We start from the raw sequence: 27,151 nt of genomic DNA, 5'->3' as shown, positions 1-27,151 counted from the left end.
TGAGGAGGATTGTTGGATGACTCAGAAGGAATGGTCCATGGCACAGGAGGAGACTCAGAAAAATATGATTATCCTGAAAATCAAGAGAAGAAGAAGGAGTGATCAACAAAGTCTAATGCTACTGAAAGGTCAAGATGAGAACTAAGAAAAGACCACTGAATTTAGCAATGTGGAGACCTTGGTGATCTTGACAAGAGTATTTGCTAAGAATGTCAAGGAACTCTAAGGCTTAGATACTAGAAAAATTGTTAACCTAAATGTTGGCTTTCTTGTACATATTAGTAGAGAATGAAATGAAGAAAACCATGATGCAACAATAAGACCCTGGAAAATGCCTGTCAATAAACTGACTGAAGATTGATAGACCACTTTATTTTTATTATTTTTTTTTTTGAGAGAGAGAAAGAGAAAGAGAGCACAAGGGGGGTGGGGGTGGCAGAGGGAGAAGGAGAGAGAGAATCTCAAGCAGGCTCCCCGCTGAGCATGGAGCCCAAAGTAGGGCTTGATCACAGGACCCTGAGATCATGACCTGAGCTGAAATCAAGAGTCAGACGCTTAACCGACTGAGCCACCCAGGTGCCCTGGTGGACCACTTTAATTAGGTAGAAGGAAGGAGAAAACAAAAGTCAGATGGTATGAATTTCAAAACAAGAAAGGCTGTTAAACTAAAGGCCTTGGAATAAATTGGTTATCAATGAGTAAATGAGTAAATCACCTCTGGTTCAGTTAATGTAGGTAGTTAGTACATAATGTTAGAAAGAGTATGGTCAAGAATTTGATCTTCATTCTAGACAGCTATCCTGACAAAACACACACACACACACACACACACACACAGTCCCATGGCCACAATATATACTTTAGTCATGCATGGCCATCTCGCAAATGTTATTGGTCTGATGTCTGATGCTAATCACAGTGAATTCCTGACATTAAAGTGCAGAAAGCTCAGGGTATTTTCCTATATCTAGGAAAATCATCCAGATATTTCTATGGTAGGTAGGGAGGATCATCTTCTATTATAGACCCATTTGAACATCAACTACTATATCTGATGGATGTCATTTAATATATATCATGTATCAATTAAGAGCACGACCTTTAGTGTTTAGAACACATATGTTCAAGTGTCAACTGGGCCACTTACTAAATGTGTCATCTTAGAAAAGTTAAACCTTTTTCTGTAAGTCTCAATTTTATCACCTGTAAACTGGGGATTATAAATGTATCTAAATGTCATAAAGTTGTTTTAAAGGTTAAATGAGATCATGCTTAGCACAGTATCTGACACATAATAAATATTAGCTCTTATTGAAAATGAGAAAGCATGAGGATTTATTTGCTGAAATATAATTGTTTACAAGGTCCCACCCTGCTGTCTTTGTTAGTCTAGAAGCATTTTTCTGCAACAGCTTTCAACTTTATTTTAAACTTGGGAACTCACCAGAGACTGATTTTTGTTTTGTTTCAGCTGTTCAGAAGTCATCTATGAAGTTAAGCCTCTTATGTGGATTAAGTCAATAGCAATATTGATTTGGGCTTTTTATGAGCTACCAATTCTAGTTATCATAACCTTTCAAGGAAGAAAAAAAAATACCCTAGAAGATTAGAAACTCTCCCATTCTCTGAGTAGACTAAATTGCAAAATAATCCAGTGGATGCTTAGTTAGGATGGCCATCAGGATAATAAACTAAACAGCAATATTTCCATTTATTCAAGCTACAACATCAATAGCATGTATCGCCTATAGTCTACCAACGAAGGAAAGTGAACAGATGAATTTGTTCAATTTTTTTAACAGTTCTCAAGCATTCCCAACATAAAAGACCCATTAGTATGTACAGAATTCTGAATAAATATGGGTATGCAATGACAGTAACTAAAATGAGATTGGATCACAAAACCTTTCAAATGGGTTTGTGGCAAAGTCAATAGAAGGTGATGAAGGATCTGACAGGATAAAACTCATCTGCTGTTGAAGGGTCACGAAAACCCCATCCTTGAGGTCAATGCCATCAACAAGTATTAGAGAGAGTACATGTTCTAATGCTAACCTACTTTGGATAGAGTTTTCAGACCTACAGTATAACAAAAGCCACTATGCTTTTGGCAGATTAGGGCAGACTACAATTCTTCTAATCCAATTGGTTAATGTGCATGACTACAATACTAAAAAGATGGATGTCAGGGATTTGATTTTCATCAATAGTCTTTCAGGATTTAAAATTTTTATTATCTGGCATTAATCATATCATTTTTAGCTGAGACATTCTGGAGAAGAATTGAACCGAATCCCATTCTCTGTGTTTCACAGCAGTTCAGTTGAAGGTCTTACAAACAACAGTCACTATGACAGGGCTAAAAAGTTTGTTAAGCCTGTTTCCACTATTGGTCCTCTACATAGTTAAGCTACAAGAGAAAGTGCATGGGAACTTAGAATCTTCAGTGAAATCAGACTAGCTAATGTGGACATAGCATGCTCCCTTATTCCCATGCACAAAGTTCCACTTCATTCATTTTCATGTTATTTCCAGTGACACAATTTCCCAGATCCTAAGAATGGGCAAGAAATCACTCTCTGAAAATAGCTGTAATTGGCATTCTGTGAGTTGAAGGCACTATGAAAGGGTTTGACAATTGGGAATAATATTTGTGCCCCGGCAGTTTTCAGAATGATTTATGTATACAATCTCAGTTGATCCTCTGTACCACCGTAAAGCAATATTAGCTTCATTTTACGTAAGAGGAAGAAAAACCTGGTAAAAACTCATCTTATTAAAAGAAAACAAAATATTGTTTGAGCACTTACTATGTGGCAGAGTTTACAAGAACAAAAATGACACAGTCCCTGCCCTCAAGAAGTTTACAGTTTAGTTGGAGAAACAAACAAGGAAACAACTGACAGTTGTCAATTACAAGTAAGGCCAATGGGTGCTATGGTAGGAGTATGTGCAGAGTGTTGTAGGAGCACATGGGAAGCACATCCAGTCAAGACTGCACAGAATCAAGGGAGGTGTTCCAGACCAGGCAGTGTCTAGATGGAGACTGAAAGGCTGAGAAGGACCTAGCCAGATGAAGAGAAAGGAAAAGCAAGTTTGTTACAATGCTTCAGCCACAAATGGAAGCTGGTACAAAGGAACCCAGTGTTATATCAACGTTTGGACTCAACTGGTAGAATTTTATTGGGTCCAAAACCATGAAAGAAATGGAGGACCATACCTGTAAGAGTAGTAAAGTGGCATGGCTGCATGGCATGCACCACAAAAGAGCAAGTTTTTTGTTTTTGTTTTTGTTTTTTGAGGTTTGTTGGGATTTAGCATGAGGGTAAGGAGTTTCTAGTGTTGCAGTGGGGACAGACGTTTGCGGAGGGTGGGATAGCCAGAGTATCGCCAAGAGAGTGGCTGATAGAGAAACAGTAGCCTCAGAGGAGAGTCATGTATGAGCCAGGTGCCCAAGACTTCATTCATCCAACTCAATCCATTCATTCTTCCAGGAAATATTTACTAAGTACTTACTGTGTGATAACACTGTGCTACGTATTAAGCAAAAGAGCAATTTGAACTCCAATTGCTATTAGGTATAATTTCTATTATACCACCCTGAATAATTCATCAACAAATACATCAAAACAATGATACTCAACCTGTTATTTTTAAGATTTATTTATTAATTTTGGGAGGAGAGGCATAAGGAAAGAGAGAGTCTTAAGCAGACTCTGTGCTGAGTGAGGAGCCCTACACGGGGCTCAATCTCACAACCTTGAGATCATGACCTGAGCTGAAACCAAGAGTCGGACACTTAACCGCCTGCACCACCCAGGTGCCCCAGTGATACTCAACTTTTTAATTCAATTTATAAATATTTGTTAAATGTGTGGCCCACAATGTTCAAAATGCCTCACTATGTGAAAGTGCCCAGTTACTGGTTAATGATGTCTGGTTATACTCCATGAGCTCCAAAAACAGGACAAGGTGAAAGGGGCTTAAGTGCTACCTATGGAATTTTGGTAAAACACACTTAGCAGTAAACATGGTCAAACACCAGAAAAAGGTAGAAATTTCCTGATGCCTTCAAAATCAACAATCAACAAATACTTATTGAAAGCTTCCTCTGGAAAACATTGATTACGGAGTCTCTGGTGAGACTTAAAAGTATATAGAGGAAAAATTAGAATCGCTATGCTAACACAGCGAGGGAAAAATCAACATACCATAGTCTCACCAAAGCTTGGTGATAGGTCTGGAATAGAATCAAATTTGATGTAATTTGCAGAGGGGTAAGCTTAGTGTGGTCCTGCCTGAAGGCATGTCCTCTGAAGGTCCTTGGCAGCCTTGTGATTCAATTTTAAGTGCTTTGAACTTTGGTTCCGAGCCTGAGTAATAAAAACTGCTTAATTGTGTCCTTTTTACAGCTTCTGGTTTTTTTTAAGAATTATTTTAGCAAAAGTTCAAGTGTTTTACCAAGAGAATGATTTATGAGAGTCGGTCTAGTATGTTGCAAAGGTAACTTTCTGATGGCACTCTTGCTGAATCTGGACTTCACATAAGATTACAAATCCCAGGAGGACAGCCCTTCATGGTGTTCTTATGAAGGCAGAATTCTAATGGGACATAGGCTCCAAACTTTATATTAAAATGTAAATTTCAATCCCATAATATGTACATATGTGCCAATAAGAGTTGCAAATATACATTTTTTGCAAATATATATTTTAGATCATCTTATTAGTGCAATATAACAGTTAATAAAAATCTAAATAACAGGGCACCTCATTTAATTGGAGTACCTCCCTTTCCCCTCACCACTGGCAGTGGGCACTGATAAGAATGAGACAAATATCAACAATACAAAGCCATCTCCAAGCTTTCAGGTTCTTTATTTCTACACTGAGGCCCCTATTCAATGGCTTCTACAACTAAAGTCTAGTACAATCACAGTGGAAGTAACTGATCAGAATAATACCCTCCTGCATACACATGAAGTCTTAAACCAATTCCACATCTAAATTCAACTCTACAAACTACAGCATGGAAAAAAAGGGCACTCATACATTTTAGAAAGCTTTCTGTCAATGAATTTTGGACTAATTGTTGTTAACTGCAAAAGGTTTTGAACTTAAACGTCAATTGTATAACCATTTTATCTAAGCTTGTTTTTTATAGTATGGCAAGGACTACAAACCATTAAGACAAAACATCATACACTAAACCTATCAAATACGTTTCCCTGAAAAGTAAAAAAGCTATACAGCAATCAAGGTGGCCAATATTCAAATTTGAGCCTCTTACAAATTTAACGTAACAGAGAATGCTAAGTGCTATACATTTAGTAAATTCACTTGTTCAATAAATATTCATTGAACACCTATTATGTGCCAAATATTGTTCCAGGCTCTAAAGTTAATCCCCAAAGCGTGATGGCAGAAAGATGGCACAGCCAGCCCAACTGTATTTTTAAATCAAATCGATCAGATATGTTCCACGATCCATAGACCAGACACACTGGCCCTGCCCATCATAGTGCAGACTGCAAAGAACATGCTGACCGATGGCCCTGGCTGCGTGCTACAGCCAGGATGCTTCAGAAATCAGCTTTATTGCTATCTATGCAAAAGGTAGTCTGAGGGAAGCAACTGAGAAACACAGAGCTTGCCAGCCACTAACACTTGCAAGCATACATGGGGCTTCAAGCATTTGGGGTGAGAAGCTTCAGAAGAGGAGGCAGAAGTGTCCGCATCTGAATTTTAGATGCTGCTCCGTATAGCTTTCTTTCTGTCTTGCCTCTCCGTTATTATATACAACTATGTTTTGCTTAAAAAAAAAAAAAGAAAGAAAGAAAGAAAAGAAAACGCAATTAATAGAAAAAAGAGCAATTGCATTGAATATTGATCCACCTCATTGTTTCTTTAAATACTATAATTACAAGTTACACCTATAAATATAAAATGACGAATTACATATTATATATAAACAATGATCATCACCAAATATACGACATAAACATGAATATGTATACATATAAAGCATACTATATAATTCCTCATTTCTTGTGACTCTCCCATTTTTCAAAACCACAGATTACTTTTCTTCCAATTAGTGAAGGTGATTTGGGACCATATTTATTGATTCACTTAAGGCATGTTAGCATTTAGCCTGGTTGTATGTCAATGCGGTAATTTTTTTTAAAGTGTTCTTGAAACTCTGGGCTTGAACCATTAATGGGGAGACTTCACTAGTGAAGCCTTGTAAATGTCTCAGCTGAAGCTGGAGAAATGAATCTTAACTCAAACCTTTAAAGTCTATGAAAGGTTTGGGCGTGTCCTTATTAATTTTTTCTTGCCTTAGAGCTCATTTCTAACTGCTTTCTTACATGACTTAAAAGACACAAAGAGTCATTTGCTCAAACAGTTAAAGACTCAAGAGTCATAAAATTAACTACTTCATGTGCTACAGGAACGACTGGCACCAAAATAGCCCTGCATATGGTTAGGTTTAGATTGACAGGGCAGCAGAATCCTCAGCTTTTCATACAACGGCTTCAAATGAGAATATTTCCAAGGTTCTAGGGGATTCAAGACTTATCTTCTGCCACCTCTAGACCCTTCAGAATTATAATAAGAAAGAAAAGTGCTGAAAATAAATAGAACTTATTTGTATATGGAGCTAGTTATGCCTCACAGATGACCAAAAAAACCAGAGTAAGAGTTTTCTGACAGGACGGTTTCCTGACAGGACATGGGGGTATACCTCAGCGTCATGCCTCTGCAGATAACTTAAAACTGCTTTTGACTGTTCACATGAATAAAAAGCTACATCTGGAAATGCCAATTCTGAGTCTTGCTCAAATCTTTGTAATAAAAGAGAATCAGCATGGAACACGGACAGAGTCCCAATCAGCTCTCTGAACTGAAACCCTCCAAGATGCCTCAGTTTCCCTGTTATCTATTGAACCGAATCTTCAATAGCCTTTGGGCCTCAGCCACCTCGCCTCTTGTGTTTGTCATTCAAATTATCTGACCGACCCTTGTCTGGCCTTTGTGTTAACCATATGGTAAATGGGCCGTAAAGAGTTAAAAGGAAAAGAACAAAGCTTTTTTTTTTTTTGTCCCCAGTCACCACAATCCCAGGGCTATCTATCCCCTTTGATCCTGCCCTGGAGCTGAAGCAATTCACAGAGAGGAACCAAATTATGTATCTGAAAGAGGAGAGCTGCTTTGTTTCCCAGGGCATGGCCCATCTATGTGACACCTCGCCAGGAAGCCAGTCTTTTCCTTCTGAAATTATGCAGATCCTCAAAGGAAAGTACACAATTCCACTGAGCAAAGAGTTAAGAAGAGAACACCGTTATCGTTCTCCCTACTATAGTGTAGGCTTTAATAGAGATGTAAGAAGAAGCATTAGAGGGTTAAACATAGTATTAGGCAAAGTGGGCTCAGGGACAGACAGCAGAAATGAAATGGATGTGCAGAGGCAACAGATATTTTCAGACTGAGAGCAAAAGGCTACGTCGCCTCAGAAGCATCAAGGCAAAAGAATAGAGAAACTGACCTGCCTATGCCTGAATAAAGAATGTTCAACAGCAAGAGCGAGACGATCAAAGGTAAAACCGCCCTCGTGTAATATGTATGTAGTTAGTGGTAACTGTGTACTGTTTCATAAAATTAGTTTAAGAATCTATAGAGACAAGTTTTTCCATCAAATTTAGTTCTACTAGGTGAATACTACCCATTTGGTAATGAACTGGTATTTAGGAAGTGGCAAATTGTATGTAACTATGGCTACCTATACTCGGAGCTAACTGATAAAGAGGAAAAGGGGAGCTTTACAGAAATGATGATGTTCAGAAGGATGCTTGCAGGTGTAAACTCTATACTCACCACTGTAAATACCCTTCCTCCATTTTTCCACCTTTCTGGCTCCCTTCCATTCTCCAAAATCGCATTTCTAACTTACCTGTACAATATATCTCTGTACACATCAGCATAACTTAAAAATATCATTTGTGTGTCGGGGTGTGTTGTATAAATGTCGATATAAGGAAAGATTGCCTCCCTTGTTAGAAACAAAATCCAGACCATCTGTGGATTTAGCACTGGGTGGAAACCTTCCTAGTTAATGATGATAGTAGTAAATCAAGGTGACATAATGCCAAGGGAAGGTGAAATTCAGGGGCTGAGTTTACTACTTGGCTGGCTCCCACCCCCAACAGCTTCTCCGTTGTAGCTCCTTTTAGTGCTAAATCTTGGAAGATTTAAGTTGCATTAACTAAGTAGAGATGAAATTCCCTTAGCAGAGAATCCTAACTCATGATCTATGGATGCAGAAGGACTTCAAGGGCTTCCTGAACTCCTTGAAATGTATGGCAGAGATACAATATCTTCATTTTCTTCTGAACGGAAGATTCAGAGCTTTGATCAGATTCTTAAAGCATTTGGCAGTGTCTCCTCCGGTACCCCTTGTTGTGAAAAACCATTACTCTGAGCACTGGGAGACACTACAGGATATTCGGAAGAATGGCATGATCTGATCTGTGTTTCAGAAAGATCACTGGTAACAATACAGAGGAGAGTCTGGAATTCCCTTTTCCTTAGAAGAAGAAACTTCAACTCATCAGGTATACATCCTATCTCCCTTAAATCTGTCACAGAGTGGCACCCCAAAAATATAGAATTTCCAACTTCAGTTTGGCACTCAATACTGTTTGGAAACCGTTTTTCCAAGTGAGAATGAATATTCATTGCACAGTGTGGACATCACTGACTAGAGCCATACCTACGAGTGTTGTGAAAAGAATATAGGCTTTAGTCCGAAAAAAATTATGGATTTATATCGTACATCTATTTACTATAATTGAAGGGTCATGACGATTATCTCTACATCAAAGAGTTATGGTAAGGACTAAATAAAAAACATTATTTATTTATTTATTTATTTATTTCCTCACATCTCCATCTTCACTTCCACCTCTCCGGACCTCCAGATGTATTTGTCAAAAACCTCTCTTGTTACTCATCTGTAACTCCTGACTTGATCCACACTTTCAGCAGATAACCTTGTCTCCATCCAAGAAAATTGAGATCATTACAGCATGAACTTCACTCAACTCTTGCCACTCCACTTCAGAACTTACTCCCTGTCTCAGAGGAGGCACTGAATCCTTTCAAAACCTCTCCCTCCACCTGAGATCCTACAACATTCTCCAATAGAGCCTTATTCTAGTCATCACATTCAATTGCATTCGCTCCTCAAATCCTTATGATCTGGGATGTTTCTCTAAGATTACTGAAATTGTTTGCTCCAAGGAAGTGAATCCCCTGCCTTGGATGCACACTGGAATCTCCTGAGGAATTTTTTTAAATGCCCGGGTCTCATCTGTGGAAATTCTGGCTTAATTGGTCTAAGGACCAGTCTTAGCACTGGGATTCATAAAACTCCCCAGGTGATTTTAATGCCAGCCAAGGTGGAGAATCTCTGGTCTAAAGTCAGCAATGACCTTCTAAACGGCCTGTTTTACTGCCTTTTGTCAACTTTCATTCTACTTGTTGATTCTGAAGTGTTTGACAATATTAGTTACATCTTCTGCTGGAAAGTCCCCTCCCTTGGCTTATGTGATACCCCTTCCTTTTGATCTTTCTCTGACATCTGAAGACCACCTCTTTTCTTCGGCCCACTATTTTAAATGCAATTGTTCCTCAGGGTATCATATTTGGCTCTCTTTATTTTGAACTGTACGTATTCTCCCTGGATTATCTCTTCCACTCTCACTGCTTCTGGAACCATCTATTTATAGATGACTCCAAACACACACCACACACACCACACCGCCCCCCCCCTACACACACACATACACACTGACATCATTTCCTTGAACTTGAGATCTGAATTTTGAGCTATCTGTGTGTGTTAGTTATGGCAGTGGGCTCTAATGTCAGACCGTCCGGGTTCCAATCCCATTCCTATTACTTACTACCTCTGTAATATTAGGCAAGTTACTTAGCATCTCTGTGCCTCGCTTTACTCATCTGCAAACAGGGATAATAATGATTCCAACCTCATAGCATCATTAGACGACTGAATAGCATAATCCATCTAAAGTGCCTTATTCGGTGCCTGGTGCTTAATAAACGTTAGATTTTTCTCTTATAACCATTGTTATCATCTCCAAGCCGAGGACATGGTTCTAGCTTCTAGACTCCCATGGTACTTCACATATATCACTATTGTAACACCAGTCACCTTGCATCACTGTTGCTGGTTTATATTTGCTTTCCCACCATACTCTGAATTCTTCGAAACAGTTTCTTATTCATCTATTAATCTTGAGAGTTTAACACAAAACTTGGCACAGCCAAGCAGAGCACTGATAAGGAGTGGTTTCATCTTAATGTTTCATCTCAAGGAGGTTCATCTCAATTACAGTTGACAACTGATTGACAATGCTTGCATGGAATGCTGTGTTGACGGGAATGTGAGGTTGTCGCTGGGCTCAACAAGAAAGAACACCATGATTTGATCAGGGCCGTGTGCCAGGGGGCAGGTTAGAGGGAGCAGTGGTGTAAATGCCATGGACATTCCATCACACATTTAGATACTGTGTAAGTAAATGTTTATCGAATAGGTTTTCATGACCAAATGATACTAAAAGACATGAACCAACTGGAGTTACTGCTAAATAACTTAGTTTTCTCTCAGACTCTAGGTTCTTTCTGGGCAGTCGTAGATTTTTATGCTGGAAACTTGTGACAGCTAGAGGTACAACATGCTCACAGCACTAAATTCATTACAGATGATCAAATGCTGGTAAAATTTTCATTTTATAGGCTTGCCACCTTCTATTATACCTGCCATCTGTGATGTTTACCATGTAAATACAGATCCTGAGATTAAAAGTTCTTTTAAGATTTTCATAGGAACTGTTGCCGAAAATTTTTAGATGTTAAGCAAATAATAGTTTATACTACTGCTAAGTGCTTGAAATAAGAATCGAGAAATGTGCTTCTCAAATTTGGGCTTCTGTCTGCTCCTTGAACCCCCAAGTGGCAGTGGTGTTTAAGCAGCTTCTGTGGAATGAAGTGGCAATATTAGCCTAGGGCAAGGAGGGGGGAAATAATAACTTGTGTCCATTTACTTCAAGATGAACTTCATCCATCTACCAAAGTACCTGATACGTAGTTGACACTAAATGAAAGCTTGATGAGTAAATGAAAATGGATAGATGGACAGATGGATGCATGGATGCATGGATGACGAGGTTTGTTTCCATGTAATCTTGGTAAATACAAATCGGCAGTTCTAAATTTTTTCCACCAGATGGCGATAATGTGAGATTTAAGCTTAGGTTGTAAGACCGAGGAAAACAACCAACCAAACAAAAACCACATTAGGAGAAAGAGAAGCCACAAAAGAGCAGGTCAAGAAGGCAGAGAGAAAATGTTTGTGTCGGCTGTAGTATCTCAGGAGTCTGTGATCTTGTGGGATTTGTAACAGGTCCTCCCCGTACCTCCTTTTCTGCATGGGTGACTTCACATTCATAATTACTGATCAGTAAAATGGCTACATTCAAAACTAATCTTTTCTATTATAAAAATTATAGGGTACTTCTCATAACTAAAATTATTATCTTTGGTTCATACATTCATATATTTATATTTTCATTTGTCTTATGCTAATTTTTTTAGTTGATTGATGCCTCCCTTAGAAGTGAGGCTACTTGGGGTAAACTGCTAGCCTCTGTGCCTCCAGGAGATCTACCCCTGCTATCAGACCTGCCAAAAATCATCTGAAATAAGTTTGCCTGGGCTCATCTATCCTGTTAGTAAAGAACTGTGAATAATATGAGATTAGTGTCCATCCCTTAATTCGAAAGCTTTTCGAAGATAAGAAAATCAGTTTTAGAATCCAACACTGTGTGTACCTGGGTGATTGGGTGCTGCTTTCTTGGCAAATAAAAATAAGAATTTAAAGATATTTTCAGATGGTATCAAGTATTTCCTCTTATTACTATTTCCCCAAAGCAAGCCCTGAATTGGATGGCACAATAGCTTCCCTAAAAAGTGAAACAAACAAACAAACAGACTCAGGAATATTTCATTATAAATTAGATAGCACATCATCTGCCCTTTTCTAAAGATCATCAGAATGAAAAGCTTGTTAAACCTCTTTGTAAACCCTTGGTGACTGAAACAAAAAGAGGCTGGCAAGGTTGTCAGGGAAGGAAATGAAGGGAAATTAACATTTATTGAGTTCCTAAACATTTTCACATGTATGATCACAATTGATAGTTATCATAACCTCATGAGGTAAGTATGGGAGTAGTGTAGTGTAGTGACTGATGGGAACTTTAGAGCCAAGGACTTGATTTCCAGTCCAACTCTTACCAGTTTTAGCTGCAGAAACCTACCAGTTATTTCTCGCCAAGCCTCAGTTACCTTATCTGTAAACTGGAAATAATATGTCATACTTCATAAGGTGTTTGAGAAGCAAATGTAGAGCACCTAGCAGAGTCCCAAAATAGAGTAGGTACTCATCAAGATTTATTTTTATTATTACTTTTATTTTTATCATTGTGATTATGGTGTTGTTGGTGATGATGATGAAGTCAATTCTGCAGATGAAAAACAGGCTCAGAGAGCCGAAGTAACTTGCTTAAGGCGGCACGGCTAGTAAGCCTGAAAGGCATCTAGCAGAGTGTCTGCCACCATGGCAGGTGCCCGATTATATTTGCTTTCTTCTTTCCTGACTTAAAACTCAATGATTTTCTGAGAATTTTATTCTTTAAAAATAATGAGTCAGGCTCAACTCTAGCTAGGTTAATGCAAAGTACTACCACTCATATAAATATGTGAAAATTATTAATATTTTCTTTTGCTCATAGGTAGTAATACATGGAATAAAACAACAAAGTAGATGCCAGACCTCACCAAAAAAGATGATAATTAGGTCCACGGTTTTACCTAATGAGGGATAATTCATTTCTCCCCTAAAGAGGTACTTATTTTCCCTCCTAGATGTCATTAAGATCAGCGAGTCAGTGACCGATAAGATCCCAAGTTTCTGGACTTTCACCTCCTGGATTTTCATACTTGAGTATATATAAGTCAGTGCACCAAAGGATAGTGCTAGCTAAAAACTTAAATAGGTTGAAAATGTATTTATGTAAGTTCACAGATGATAGATTCAGGTTTTTGTCCTTGGCCTTTTTCTAGTCTCACTCTACACATTCTCCCTGGGTAATATCATCCATCCCCAGGCATCACTGTAAGATACTGATGAACTCAAATCTACTTATATCAACAGTCCAGATCGTTCCTGAACTCTAGACATGCATTTCCAAGTGCCTGATAGGAAAATTCACCTGGATGTCACCCAAGTGTCTTAACACGTAACATGTCCAGAAAGAAATTCATTCTCTTCCCTTCCAAACCCACCCTTCCTCCTATTTTCCTTCTCTTGGTAAATGGAGCATCATCCTCCCAGTGTCCCAAACTTGAAATTGAGGCATCCTTGACTCTGTTATCTCTTTCAACTCAACAACTAATCAATTACCAACTCCTATCAATTCCTCCACACTGATATCTCTGCACTATGTCTCTTTACCTCTTCTGATACAGCCAGGGTTTATACCGTCATTGCCATTCTTAGCCTGGCCTAGTTCAGTAGCTTCCTAGATTGTCTCCCTGCATCCAATTTTTCCCACCTGCAATCAATCTGTTATACTGCTGCTTGTATATCTACAATGTTCTTCTACACTTTTCATCCTAAAAATCTTATTCAACATGAAATTCTCCATTACTTAAAAGCTGTGGTTTTTAATGCATAAAGGAAAAAAAGAACTCCTAAATTGGTCATGCAATACTTTTTGTGATCCAGCTCCAATGTACCTTACTCTTAGCCATACTGAAATTTTCACCATCCCAGGCCTTTTCACAGCTCTATGCTTTTGCGCCTGCTAATCTACCCTCTTGGAATGTCTTTTCCAAGTAAGATCATATTCAAATTTTAAGACCTAGATCAAATATTACCTTTTTATGGACCCCAATTTCCTGTGTATTTCCATATTCCCTTTATTTATCTATAAAAGTACTTACTACGTTCAATTGCAATGATTTGCTTGATATCTATTTTCTCCACTACGTTATGAATCTCCTACAAGCAGAAACTATTGGAGTCATCTCCATCCCTAGCACTGACTCAGGGCTTGACACATCATGAGTGCAAAGTAAAAGCTTATTGAGTACTAATAGGTCATTGAAAAAAAGTTAGGATGGCATCATAGAAGACAAACTTCCATCTTCTCAAAATTCATTTTGATCACAATGCAGAGACAAAATATGAGGCTGGCTACGCTCTTTACACTGACTCAGTACAAAATTGCTTATATTTTTAGAACAAACTATCACTAGAAGTGCATTCTTTTTTTTTTTTTTTAAGATTTTATTTATCCATTTGACAGAGAGAGAGACAGAGAGAGAGGGAACACAAGCAGGGGGAGTGGGAGAGGGAGAAGCAGGCTTCCCGCCAAGCAGGGAGCCCGATGCGGGGCTCGATCCCAGGAGCCTGGGATCATGACCTGAGCTGAAGGCAGATGCTTAACAACTGAGCCACCCAGGTGCACCCAGAAGTGCATTCTTATTTAAACTCACAACATATGAAGTCAAGCACTCTACACTTCATTCCCATAACCCACAACTCACAATTGTAAGTTCATATTCTGTAAAGAAAACTTATAGAAAAATATTCTAATGGGAACTACACATTTCTCAAAGCATAAAAGAGCCAAAAATAGTTAGATGAATAAAATTATCTTATAACAAATACAGTCATTAGCAGAACAAATAGGAAAGATTAAAATGAATTACTTGAAAACACAGATACAAAACTTTTACCAATTATGATAAGAGGTAAAAAATGTGTAATATAGTTAATATCATAAACATTTAAGGTATATTTAAATGTTAGTATGAATATATAAAATCTTTGGCTCAATTTAAAATTTCTCTAATGTAAGATACTAATACTAATTAGGATACAGTAGTTTTCATTTATAATAACTGCATTTTACATGGTCCGGGGCAATACCTGAGAATTTGCACTTCTAACAAGTTCATGGGTGATGCTGTTGCTGCTGGTCTAGGCCTCACACTTTGGCAACCACTGATCTAGATAATCAAATGATTTTTTTTTCATCTCAGCATGGACTTACTCTTAAAAAAAAAAGTAACCTGTGCCAATGTCAGTATTTCAAAAGCAGTTTTCAATGCATGATAGGTACTTATGTTTTGCTTGACAGCAACTTATTTCTTAAATTAAAAATTATAGAGCACAGATTATATGCAAAGTATTATAGAAAAATAGAGATCAGTAAATAAATCATGATCCCCATCTTCACTGAGTGTACAATCTAGAAAAGTATATACCAAAATAATAAAAATCAGAAATGGGTACAAAGGGGCTGACAGTACAACAAAGGCTCTGTGGCAAAGATGCTGGGAGACCAGGCCTTGGAGACGCTTAAATATGGTGAAACAGAGATGGCGGAGAAGGGCATTCCAACAGAAAGGGGGCAGCATGGCTGAAGGACTGAAGGGATGAGGTGAGGTCCAAGGAGATCAGTTAGGAAGCAAAAACAGTTGAGGTAAAAGAAAATGAGAGCAGTGATAATGCTAATGGAAAGAAGATGGATTTGAGACAAGTAGAAGTTAAATCTGCTGGAAGGAGCAACTGATTAGGTACGGAAAGTGTACGTGGAGGGCTGGGGAGAACGGGAGCTTCATGAACAGATCTTGTGATGGAAAGAAAAGGAGTGCAATTAGAGATGTTAAGATGATTGCTGCCATTTTAGATCTATTGATTTAGAGCGCTGCCATTTTAGATCTATCGATTTAGAGCTGCCAGTGGAGATATCCATTCCTTCGAAATGTCTAGCAGGTAACTGAAAATGTAGGGTTAGATTTGGGAAAAATGATGGAGCTGAAGATAAATATTTGGAAGTCACCCAACAAGAAGTGATCTTTGAGGCTCTCTGAGTAAAAGTGATTTCAAAGGGATGGAGCAGGGGCGCCTGGGTTGCTCAGTCAGTTAAGCGCCTGCCTTTGGCTCAGGTCATGATCCCGGGGTCCTGGGATGGAGCCCCATGTGGGGCTCCCTGCTCAGCGGGGAGCCTGCTTCTCCCTCTCTCTCTGCTGCTTCCTCTGCTTGTGACCTCTCCCTTAAATAAATAAATAAATAAAATCTTTTAAAAAAAGGGTGGAGTAGTGGTCCTCAAACTTGAGTTGCCATCAGAATCCCCTGGAGGGCTTGTTAAACCACAGATTGCTGGGTCCCTCCTCAGGGTTTCTGATTCAATAGGTCTGGGGTGAAGCCTGAGAATCTGCATCACTAGCAAGTCCTATGGGTGATGCTGCTTTTGCTTCTTCAGGGCCCCTAAGTTTAGAACCACTGATCTAGATCATCAAATCATATTTTTTTTTTCATTTCAGCATTGATGTACTCTTTAAAAGAATATATTAACCTGTACTAGTCAGTATCTTCTCTTCTGTGTAGTTGAGTATCTACCACTGCTTAACTATCAATCGAAAAGAATAAGGCAATCGTATTCCTATCTACCTGTTTTCTATGTATTAAACACTGTCTTTCAATCAATAATTGAGAAACCAAGGCTGTCCAAAGGATCTGCTCTACCTTACAGCCATGGTAGGAAGGGTTCCAACGAATTCTTATTTTCCCTCAGGACTGCGTTGCACGAAGTGTCCACATTCTGATGACAGACTTTCCAGACCTTGTTTGGTGGTCTCCACTAACCTTTCTAAAGCTCTTTTAGAAGCCAAATATTTATTTGAGAAATTCATCCCACATAGGCAATGGCTTGAAAAAGCACTTAGCTGTTTACTTTTCATCTTACTATAAATTATTTATCCTTCAGTCTGTAAATGGCTATTTGTAGGATTAGACAAATTTTCAATGCTCTGATAAGAGGATTGTTGCATCTAATTTCATGCATAATCCGTAAAAAGCACATGTAACCTACAACCTCAGCTGGATTGGCATATGAACAGATTCACTAAGCATATATAAGCAGTGCACATTATTAACCAGTTAACATCAGCAAATTTGTTTTTGAAACCTAAGTTTACATACACAAGCATTCTCTACTGAGAAATAATATTAGATTTAAAAATCCAGTAAAAACACACCTTGAGTAGATTTCTCCACTTCTTTCCTCTTCCTGCTCTGGCTATTGTAATTCATCCTCAGCTCTTGGTTGTACTCATGCAGAGTTTCTCTGGAGTTGTACGACTGTCTTGGTTTTTGTCCATCTTCACTTTCATCAGAAGAACTCGTATCAGCTAGATCCATTTCATGCTTGACTTTTGAGAGAGGCTGGTAGGGTTTGCAGTCCATTTGCTCCATGTCTGATTAAGCAAGCTCAATTTCATGAAACAAAGGAAGAGGAACTCCTTTAATGTAAGCAGTCCTGGAAGAGAGGGAAAAACACAGCCTTCTTAGATTTGTCCTTTTGAGAGGAAATGCATCTGGCAGATTCACAATTGGTTCTGATAATACTATCAACGGAGTGAAGCAAAAGACAAACTAGATGACATGAAGCTAGCCTGAGGCAATAATAACACTGTGTTATATGCACACATTGGCAAGCATTTAGGATTAAACTGGAGGTTGCAGCATCAGAAAATACTCGAGGTAGAAGAGAGACAGCCTTCAAAAATATTTGTATTGGAATGCAAATAAAGGACAACGTTTTCTAAGGTGTGTGCGTGTTCTTAATGATAATGTCAGTGGTTAGGTTAAAAAACATTCTAAGATTTGAAAGTGGCCAGGAGTACAAATGCTAACCTAGCACATCCCACATTTGAAATGAAAACTGGTAAGAGAACTACATTTAGCGAAAACAGAGTCTTGCCTCTGGTTTAATACTGCATTTAAGAAAGGGGTTTTGAAAGAGAGAAGAATTCTGAGTGAGGGAGGCTCATGAAATAAAGTGTCCTTGAGGGGGACTGAGCTCTTTGTGTCCATATTGTGGCTTTTGAGCCTCGGGCTTGCAGAGAATTTTTAATGAGTTAGGTGGCGGTAAATTTTTGTTCTTCATAGTTCCGAGAGGATGTAAACAACACTTCTGGTGAGTATACTGGTACAGGAACAGCAGGATCTAAATTGGGTTTAGAAATAGAAATTTTAAAACTTCATGATAAATCACTGAAAGAACCCCGCTTTCCCCCACAGAATGCTGAGCTCGAAGTCACTAAGGCTCTTAGGACAGGGAGAGGTATTATCTGCCTTACCACAGACATGTTTGAGAACATCAAATGCTATTTGAGATGTCCAAGTCCTCCGAAAAGCTTAAAGCCCTGTAAAAATGTACTTATTTTCATTCCTTACATTATTTTGTCATTATTTGCATCAAATGCTGCAACTTGCAACTTGGTCCTTTTTTGTGCAATGTTAAAAAACCTAGTTCAAACCTAAATAACTTTATCATTTTATTTTGCAGTGAAATGGACTCCTTTATTTTTCTTAAGCTCTTGGCCACAGGTATTTTCAAAGAAATCTACAGACATCTGGATAGTGGTTCCTAAATCATGTGCATAATCTCACTTTTTGGAATTCCTATTGTATGAATAGCAAACACACAGAATACAGAAATCACTCAATAAAGCTTATGTATTGACTGATAGGCATTCAATGGTACCTAATCCTTTGTAGTAGGAACAGTTTCATGAATTGAATTGTTACTTCCCTAACCGAATGTTAAAGTCCTTGAAGGCAGAATCTGAGTCTTATGCTTCTTTACAGCCCCCATACCACTTAGCACTACTCTAGGCACACACACAAACCTACAAATTCCATAAATAAATGGTCTACAGAAACAGCAGTTTGGTATGACTTAATACAAGAGATGAGCATAGTTGGAGAGAAAGCAAATCGAATATTCTAAGTGAACATACACTGATGATTTGGCAACAATCTAACCTCATGCCATCTCATGAGACATGCTGTCTATACACTCCCCAATTTATAGCTCCAACATAATCTCTCCCCTGAGCCACAGACGTGAATATCCCGCTGCCCACTCAATATCTCTACCTGGCTTCTCAAACTTACTATGTTCAAAACCAATGTCCCGATTCCCATGGCTTCCCAGACCTGCTCCTCTCACGGTCTTCCCCATCTTGGTAAGTGGCAGCTCCATTCTTCCATTTGCTCAGGCCACACACATCGATTCCTGTCTTTCACATGTAATCCATCAGTAAATTCTGTTGGTGCTACCTTTGAAATATATCCAGAATCCGATGACAGCTCTCCACTTCCGCACTCCCACCTCACTGGTTCAAGCCATCATCCCCCACCTGGATTATTGCAACAGCCTAACTGATGCGCTGCTTCCACCACTGCTCTCGTTATAGCACATTTCCCACACTACAGCCAGAATGAAGCTTTTAAAATCGAAGTCATGTCATGTCTCTCTTTTGCTCTGAAGCAGCAATGGTGTCTCATTTCCTTCAAAATAAAAGCCAAAATCCATACAATGACCAACAAGGTCCCTATATAAGGTTCACCTGTCTCTCTACCTTAACCTCTCTAATCTCATCCCCCCCATATTTCCACCTATCTCATGCACTTTAGGTGCACCAACCTTCTCTCAGTTTCTGAAAATCAGGCATGTTTCCACCTCAGGGCCTTTGCAATGTCCTGTTGTAAACCACCAAAAAAAGGTCACTTCTCATCCTCCTTCCTGTCTTTCATTGCACTTATCACCAAATGACATACTATATATTTTGCTTATATGTTTATTGTCTGTCATCTGTCTCTCCCCACAAAAATGTAAGCTCCATGAAGTGTTTTTATCTTTTCTATTCATTGTTATGTCCCCCAAACAAGCACAATGTCTGGCATGTAGTAGACTCTTGATCAACACTTGCTGAATGAACTGAATACACTGTTGCCCAGCTTTCACAAGAGGGGCTAGAGAGAATGTGGAAATGAATAGGTCATTGTCTCCACCCCCAAGGAATTCACAGTCCAATGCTAGTGATAAACAACTCTACTACCAAGCAGAATGAAAGGACAGATAAAGAAAGACAAAGCAATATGAGGATACTGGAAAAGACTGTACTTGACTCAGCTTGTTTGTTCATCACCAATGCCATCACCACAACCAGTGAAATTCTACTGAGCATCTATGTGATAAGGCCAATTTTAATCTCTTTCTCCTTAGCTTCCCATAGCATGTGCTTCATAAGGTGGACAGCTGGCTGGATTTTAGACCCCGACTTTGCTACAAATAGTGCAAAGTGAGAAACGTATCAATAGCAAACTTCCAGAAATGTATCTTTGCCCCAGAGAACTGGACTTCCACCCAGAAAAGGAGGCATCAATACAATTAATCTAGTTTCATTTTAGCCAGCACATACAGTTTTTGTTCATTAAAGAATGAAAGTTTACCAAGTAGGGGTAGAGAGCTATTTTCCACATAAGGACACTGATGATGCAAAAGTATCAATCAAGAGGGGTGCCTGGGTGGCTCAGTCATCAAGCGTCTGCCTTCAGCTCAGGTCATGATCTCAAGAGTCCTGGGATCGAGTGAGCCCGCCCTGTATCAGGCTCCCTGCTCAGGGTGAAGCTTGCTTCTCCCTCTCACACTCCCCCTGCTTGTGTTCCCTCTCTGTCAAATAAATAAATAAAATCTTTAAAAAAACCCCAAAAATATCAATCAAGGACCTTATAATTAAAAATAATTTAATAAATTAAAAATTTAATAAAATGCTTTCTGTTACAATATAGACATATATATTTTTTATTTTCTCTCCCATCTCTCACTTGCTCTTTCAGTCAAGTTTGGTTCAGTCTGATTGGGATTAACATAGCAGAGGTATGGTCAAAATAGCATTCCTTCTTAAGTCTCAATTGGTTATGAATTTACACTTATCTTAACACCATTCAAACCTAACAAGTTAAATTTAAAAATGAAAAACATCTCACTTCTAATGCCTAATGTTGTGTTCTGGCAACTATGATTTATGATGTTAAAATCACCCTTATTTTTATGTATGAAAATGCAGACATTCTCTTTCCCCTCAGTATGTTTATTTGCAACATGAAAACTCCTGGAGGAGAGGAGGACGGAAGGGAGAGAGAGAGAGGGAGAGGAATATTCCTATAGCCATTTTGAACCATTCTTGAAGTTCTAATCATAGCTATTCACAGCTATGAATCAGCTACTAATGTCACATCTATTCAAGGTTATTGAGGGTTCTTGGAAGCAATCTTCCTTTAAACCACAAATTGGTATAAACCAAGAGAAAATAATCCTTCCCTGCTCCCTGACCCTCAACCACAACTTCCTGTCTTAATGTTTGTGTCAGTGGACGCAGATAGCAGAAGACACATTCCAGCTCTCTTTAGGCACATGATATGGAGACGCACAGCTCTGTGCCTAGAGCTAGGAAACCGTGATATTTACCAAAGTCCTGTGAAGCAGAGCTTGGCTTCACTCACAAATGGTTCACTTTTTGGAAATAAAAAAAATAGGACAACATTAAGAGAACGACTAATACTTTAAGCCTCACAAAGTTTGAAAGCACAATAATTCTGAGAAGATGCTGTTCTAAATACTCTAAGGTTAAGGACAGGCTCATATTTGCTTTATTGACTTATTCATTCAGTGCCCATCATGGCATCCTGGAGGTCCACTGGTAAGCAAATGTTATTTAGACATGACGATCACACTGTCAACTCATAGAAAAACCAAATGTATACATAATGCTATTCACAGCAAAGCAGTTTTTCTTATTTCTCTATTATTTTGATAATGATAAACTTTACAAAAAGGAACTATGTGGGTAAAATACATGCTGCTATTATGAAACCATGAAAATCAAAGTCAATTATTTCTCTACTGCAGAACATACATTCAGATAGGTCACACAGTATAACTTCAAATGTCACTACCTGTGGTTTACCTTTGTGTTTTCCACTTGCTACTTGCTACTAAGATAAACTCCAAGGTGACTTTGGAAAAGACCCAGGGAGGCATATGTTTATTTCTTTAGTAACCATAAGGCCATGAAGAGACAACTTGGTATGTGAAAATCATTGGCCTTGGAATGGCAGAATCAGCAACTTAACAACAGTAGCTGCTAACTCAGGTGGCGGGTCGGCCCACCAGGCACTGTTCTAAGTGCTTTTCACACATTAACTCCTTTAATTCTCATTGTGTCTAATGAAGTAGGTACATTTTATAGATAAAGAAAATCAAGGAACAGAGCAGTTAAGTGACTAGACCAAGGTCACATAACTAGTAAATTGTAGAACCGAGATTTCAATTCATACAATCTGCTCCAAAGGCCACACTCTTAATCCCTACTCCACGTTGTCATTCAGAAGATACTTGGCACAGTGGCCTACGGTATATCACCTCCTCTCTCTTAGGGCCTCTAGTTTTTCTAAATGTAACAAGGAGATCAGATTATCTCAAAGAGCTCTTCTAGCTCTAAAATCCCATGATTGTATATGAAATTGAAGGGAAGCTTAGATTGATCGATCAAAAAATTGGTGGGTTTATGCTAAGTGAAATCAGTCAGTCAGAGAAAGACCAAGTCCATTTTATTTCACTCCTATGTAGAATTTAAGAAACAAAACAAATGAGCAAAGGAAGAAAGAGATAAACCAGTAAAACAAATTCTCTCTCTTTTTTTTAAGATTTTATTTATTTGAGAGAGAGAGAAAGCAGGGGAGGAGCAGAGGGAGAGGGAACGAAGCTCAAGCAGACTGCTGAGCACAGAGCCCAACTCGGCGCTCAATCCCACAACTCTGAGACCATGACCTGAGCTGAAGACAGACACTTAACTGACTGAGCCACCCAGGCGCCCCAAGAAACAGATTCTTAAATATAGAGAACAAACTGATGGTGACCAGAGGAGTGCGGGTGGGGAGATGGGAGAAATAGGGGACCCATTAAGGAGTGCATTTGTTGTCATGAGCACTGGGTGATGTATGGAGTTGTTGAATCGCTATATTTGTACACCCAAAACTAATATTATACTCTATGCTAACTAACTGGAATTTAAATAAAGTTTAAAAAAAAACTAGAAAAAATGGTGGGTTTATTCCAAGCCAAGTCTACATTATTTACCAGTCCCTCTCCCCTCCTCTCTCTTCTGTTCCTTTTCTCTCCCTCTTCCCAACCCTTCACACACATTCCAATCTATTATAGGGTAGTTTAACTAAAATATTACTTTTGAATCCATTGATCTGTGTATATGCACTGGGGATAACTTCCCTTCCTGTCCCTCTATCCTGTTATTTTCTTCCCATTTATTATTAATCATATATACACCCTCTCAAAATGGAAAACAGGCCTGTCCTACTCATAGCAACTGTTTATGGGTTGCAGCCTTCACCAAAAAGACATACTCCAGAAAAAAATTAAAGAATACATTGGACATCACTCAAGGAGAACAGGCCTTTTTCAGAACACAGCAGACAGAGGAAGTGAGGCCACCTAGCAACTGGAGAATAGCTAGTAAAGGGGGATATTACTCCTTGGGATTACTGTAATAATTTTTCTTCAATGAGGACCTTTTACATTAATGCAGATTGACTCATTCACAAAACACTAGACTAATAACAGATGCTGGTGAAGATGTGGAGAAAGGGGAGCACACGCATTGTTGAGGAGACTGTAAATTGGTACAGCCACTATGGAAAACAGCATGGAGGTTCCTCAAAAAAACTAACAACAGAAATACAGTATGATCCAGCAATCATGCTTCTGGGTATTTACCCAAAGAAAACAAAAACACTAATTCAAAAAGATATAGGCTCCTCTGTTTATTGCAGCATTATCTACAATAGCCAAGACATGGAAGCAAGCGTGAGTGCGTGCACACACACACTCTCTCTCTCTCTCTCTCTCTCGGGGAGGAATATTACTCAGCCATAAAAAGAATAAAATCTTGTTATTCATGACGACATGGATGGAACTAGAGGGTATTATACTAAGTGAAATAAGTCAGACCAAAAAAGACAAATGCCATATGATTTCACTTATATGTGGAATCTAAAAAACAAAACAACAGGCAAAACAAAACAGAAACAGACTCACAAATACAGAGAACTGGTGGTTGCCAGAAGGAAGGGGAATGGGAAGATAGGTGAAATAGGGGAAGGGGATTAAGAAGTACAAGCTTCCAGTTATAAAATAAATATGTCATGGGGATGTAAAGTACAGCATAAGGGATATAGTCAATAATATTGTAATAACATTGTATGGTGACAGATGGTAACTACACTTAACATGGTAAACACTGCATAATGTATATAAATGTCAAATCACTATATTGTACACCTGAAACTAATATAATATTGTATGTCAATAACACTTCAATTAAATAAAAAGAAAAGACTGAACTTAGGAAGCCCTTAAATGGAACATTGAACTTTTGGCTGATTCTTCTCCCACCTTCCTTTGTTTTTCTTAAGGGAACGCTTAAATAGTGAATTGTTGTGGGGAACAAACAAAGCTGTAAAAGCAAGATAATTGCTTGACTTTTTCCAAGGTTGAGAGAGAAACAGGCCCCATTTATCCTACCAGCTTCTAAGAGTGACTGCTGTCATTCTGGTCCATTTCCTTCCAGTCATAATACACAAATGCATTTTTTCATGTTGCTTCCTTCAGTATAGATATTTTTGCATTTTTCTACAAAATTTCTGTAACCGTCATTTTTTAAAAAAGATTTTATTTATTTGACAGAGAGAGACACAGCGAGACAGGGAACACAAGCAGGGGGAGTGGGAGAGGGAGAAGCAGACTCCCTGCCAAGCAGGGAGCCTGATGCGGGGCTGGATCCCAGGACCCTGGGATCATGACCTGATCCAAAGGCAGACGCTCAATGACTGAGACACCCAGGCGCCCATGTAACCGTCATTTTTAACAGCAATGTAAAGTGGATGTACTATAATTTGCTTACCCATTCCCCTATTGTTGGGTGTTTACATTATCTCTCCCCATTTATAAATATTCTAACTGGAGTCATTTGAAGATAACATGCACGTCTTCAATATTTTTTATTATTTCCTTAGGGTAAATTCCAAGAAGTTGAATTAATAAGCCAAAAGTTTTGAACATATTTGTGGCTTTGGGGGATTGTAATGATTTACACTGCCATTAGCAATGTGTGGGAACACTCTCCTCTCATTGTACCCTTGCCAACCTTGAGTATTATTTTTTAATGTCTATTTGAAATAAGTAAATTAAAGGTATCTTCTTTTAGTTTGAATTTCCTGGATTATTAGTGAGGCTGAGTAATTTTTTTGGCATGTGTTTGCTAGGTCTATTTCCTCTCTTATGAACTACTTATGGCTTTTGTGCATTTACCTACTGGGGACCTGAGTGTGGTTTTTTTGTAATTAAACTATATTGGTAGTATATAACAAATAAAATAACCCTTTATCCATAACACTTACTGAAACTATCTTTCATAGTTTGTTGTTTGCCCTTTTTGGGGTCCTGAAAATGATGACTGAACTTTATACTAAAAGGAAAACATAATCACTGGCTGGACATAAAGCAGTTGTTTTAGAAAATTCTGATAGACTTTGTAAAACCAAGAGTTTTTCTGAAGACAATTTGTTAGTATCTAATTGCTTGGCAGCTGTTTGATTGACTTCATTTAGTTATTCACAAAATAATTGTAGTTTGGCTATATATATTTATATATATAGCTATATATATACAATATATATAAAAACTCATCTATTTGTATGTGATGAGAGCCCAGATAGGTACATAAAGCCTAAAGCCTAGTTCCATTTTGTTATGGAATTGGCCAGTTATTTTGGTGTCTGTCTCATGGACACAACCATAATATTTTAGTAAATAAAAAGAGAAATAAATCATCATTTTTCAGGAGATAGGCTGAGAATTTTATGTACTGCATATGGGGCTTCTTATCCAGGAAAGGATGACTTTCAAAGTAGACTGCTTTTGTGCTACATACATACCCTATTATATCAAAGAGATAACACTCAAGAGTTGAAATGAAATTCTGTTTACTGCATTGGTTCGCATGTGCTTGTTTAAGCTAACTGTTCTATTAGCATTTTTTAAATCTTACAATGGAAGGCTGAAAGGTCCCTCCTGGAAAAATATTCCTCCAAAACGGATTTGACTCAGTTGTGAAAACAGCTGCAGTGGATGTCCTCACGGTGTGTGGGCAGACTCTTTAGGTCATTTTGAAAGAGAAATATGGAAACCTCTTAATTCCACAACTAAAGAGTGATGATTAATTAATCTCACATCTCTCTCTGTAGATGCTGTTTTTTTCTGGCTGCTTGTATCTTTATTTTTTTCTCATTATTTTTGGACATTTTTATGGACACTGATGCTAGATCACTTGAGACAAGTGGAGAGAGAGAATTATGAATGGAAAAATTGGTGCTGTCACCAGATTCTACAAAGAAACTCCAATCTGGAAAATAGTTTTAAAAGAAAAATCAAAATCCAGAACTCTAGATCAGTCATTTGGGATATTTTCTCTCATTTCGTATTCTCTATTCTGCTTAGGGAATCTGGACTCCATAACTTTCCCATACACCACACACACACAAACACACATGAGTGTGGACAAAGTTCTGGGGGACTGAAACTATACAAATCATGATTTTGAAGATTTTTTGAGTATTTCTTTTTTGTTTTGTTTTGTTTTGCCTTTTGTTTGAGGGAGAAGGGGGAGGAAGGGGGAGGAGGAGAGACTCTTAAGCAGGCTCCACGCCCAGTGCAGAGCCCAACGCGGGCCTCAATCTCACAATCCTTACAGCATAACCGGAGTCGAAGTCAAGAGTTAGAAGCTTAAAAGACTGAGCCACTCAGGTGCCCATGTTGAGTATTTCAATAAATAAAATGGCAACAGCTTAATGCATGCCAAATGAGGGCCCAGAATCTCTAGTTGCTATTTCCAATTGAGGCAGAGATTTTTTTTAATTAATTAATTAATTAATTAGTTTCAATTTTTTTTTTCTAATTGTTGTTTTTATTTGAATTCTGTGCTCAAGTCTAGCTGAAAAGACATGGACAGACATTCAGTACTGTAGCTAGTTTGCAAATTCTTATGTCAGGTTTTTTTTTTTTTAAAGATTT

General features: G+C 38.4%; 1 long non-coding RNA gene across 1 annotated transcript in view; it reads right to left on the bottom strand.

The window, feature by feature from the left end:
- Positions 1-17,141: 17,141 nt before the first annotated feature.
- Positions 17,142-27,151, bottom strand: part of LOC145717787 (uncharacterized) — a 214,759-nt gene continuing 204,749 nt past the window's right edge. The window contains exon 3 of the long non-coding RNA XR_014141203.1: positions 17,142-17,473. This is a non-coding gene — a long non-coding RNA (uncharacterized LOC145717787). The remainder of the gene's footprint in view (positions 17,474-27,151) is intronic.

This window comes from Leptonychotes weddellii, chromosome X (genome assembly GCF_054177405.1).
Source record: "Leptonychotes weddellii isolate Sample4059 chromosome X, ASM5417740v2, whole genome shotgun sequence".
Lineage (NCBI taxonomy): Eukaryota > Metazoa > Chordata > Mammalia > Carnivora > Phocidae > Leptonychotes > Leptonychotes weddellii.
Note: the sequence above shows the minus strand (reverse complement) of the source record. Positions and strands in the feature narration are given on the sequence as shown.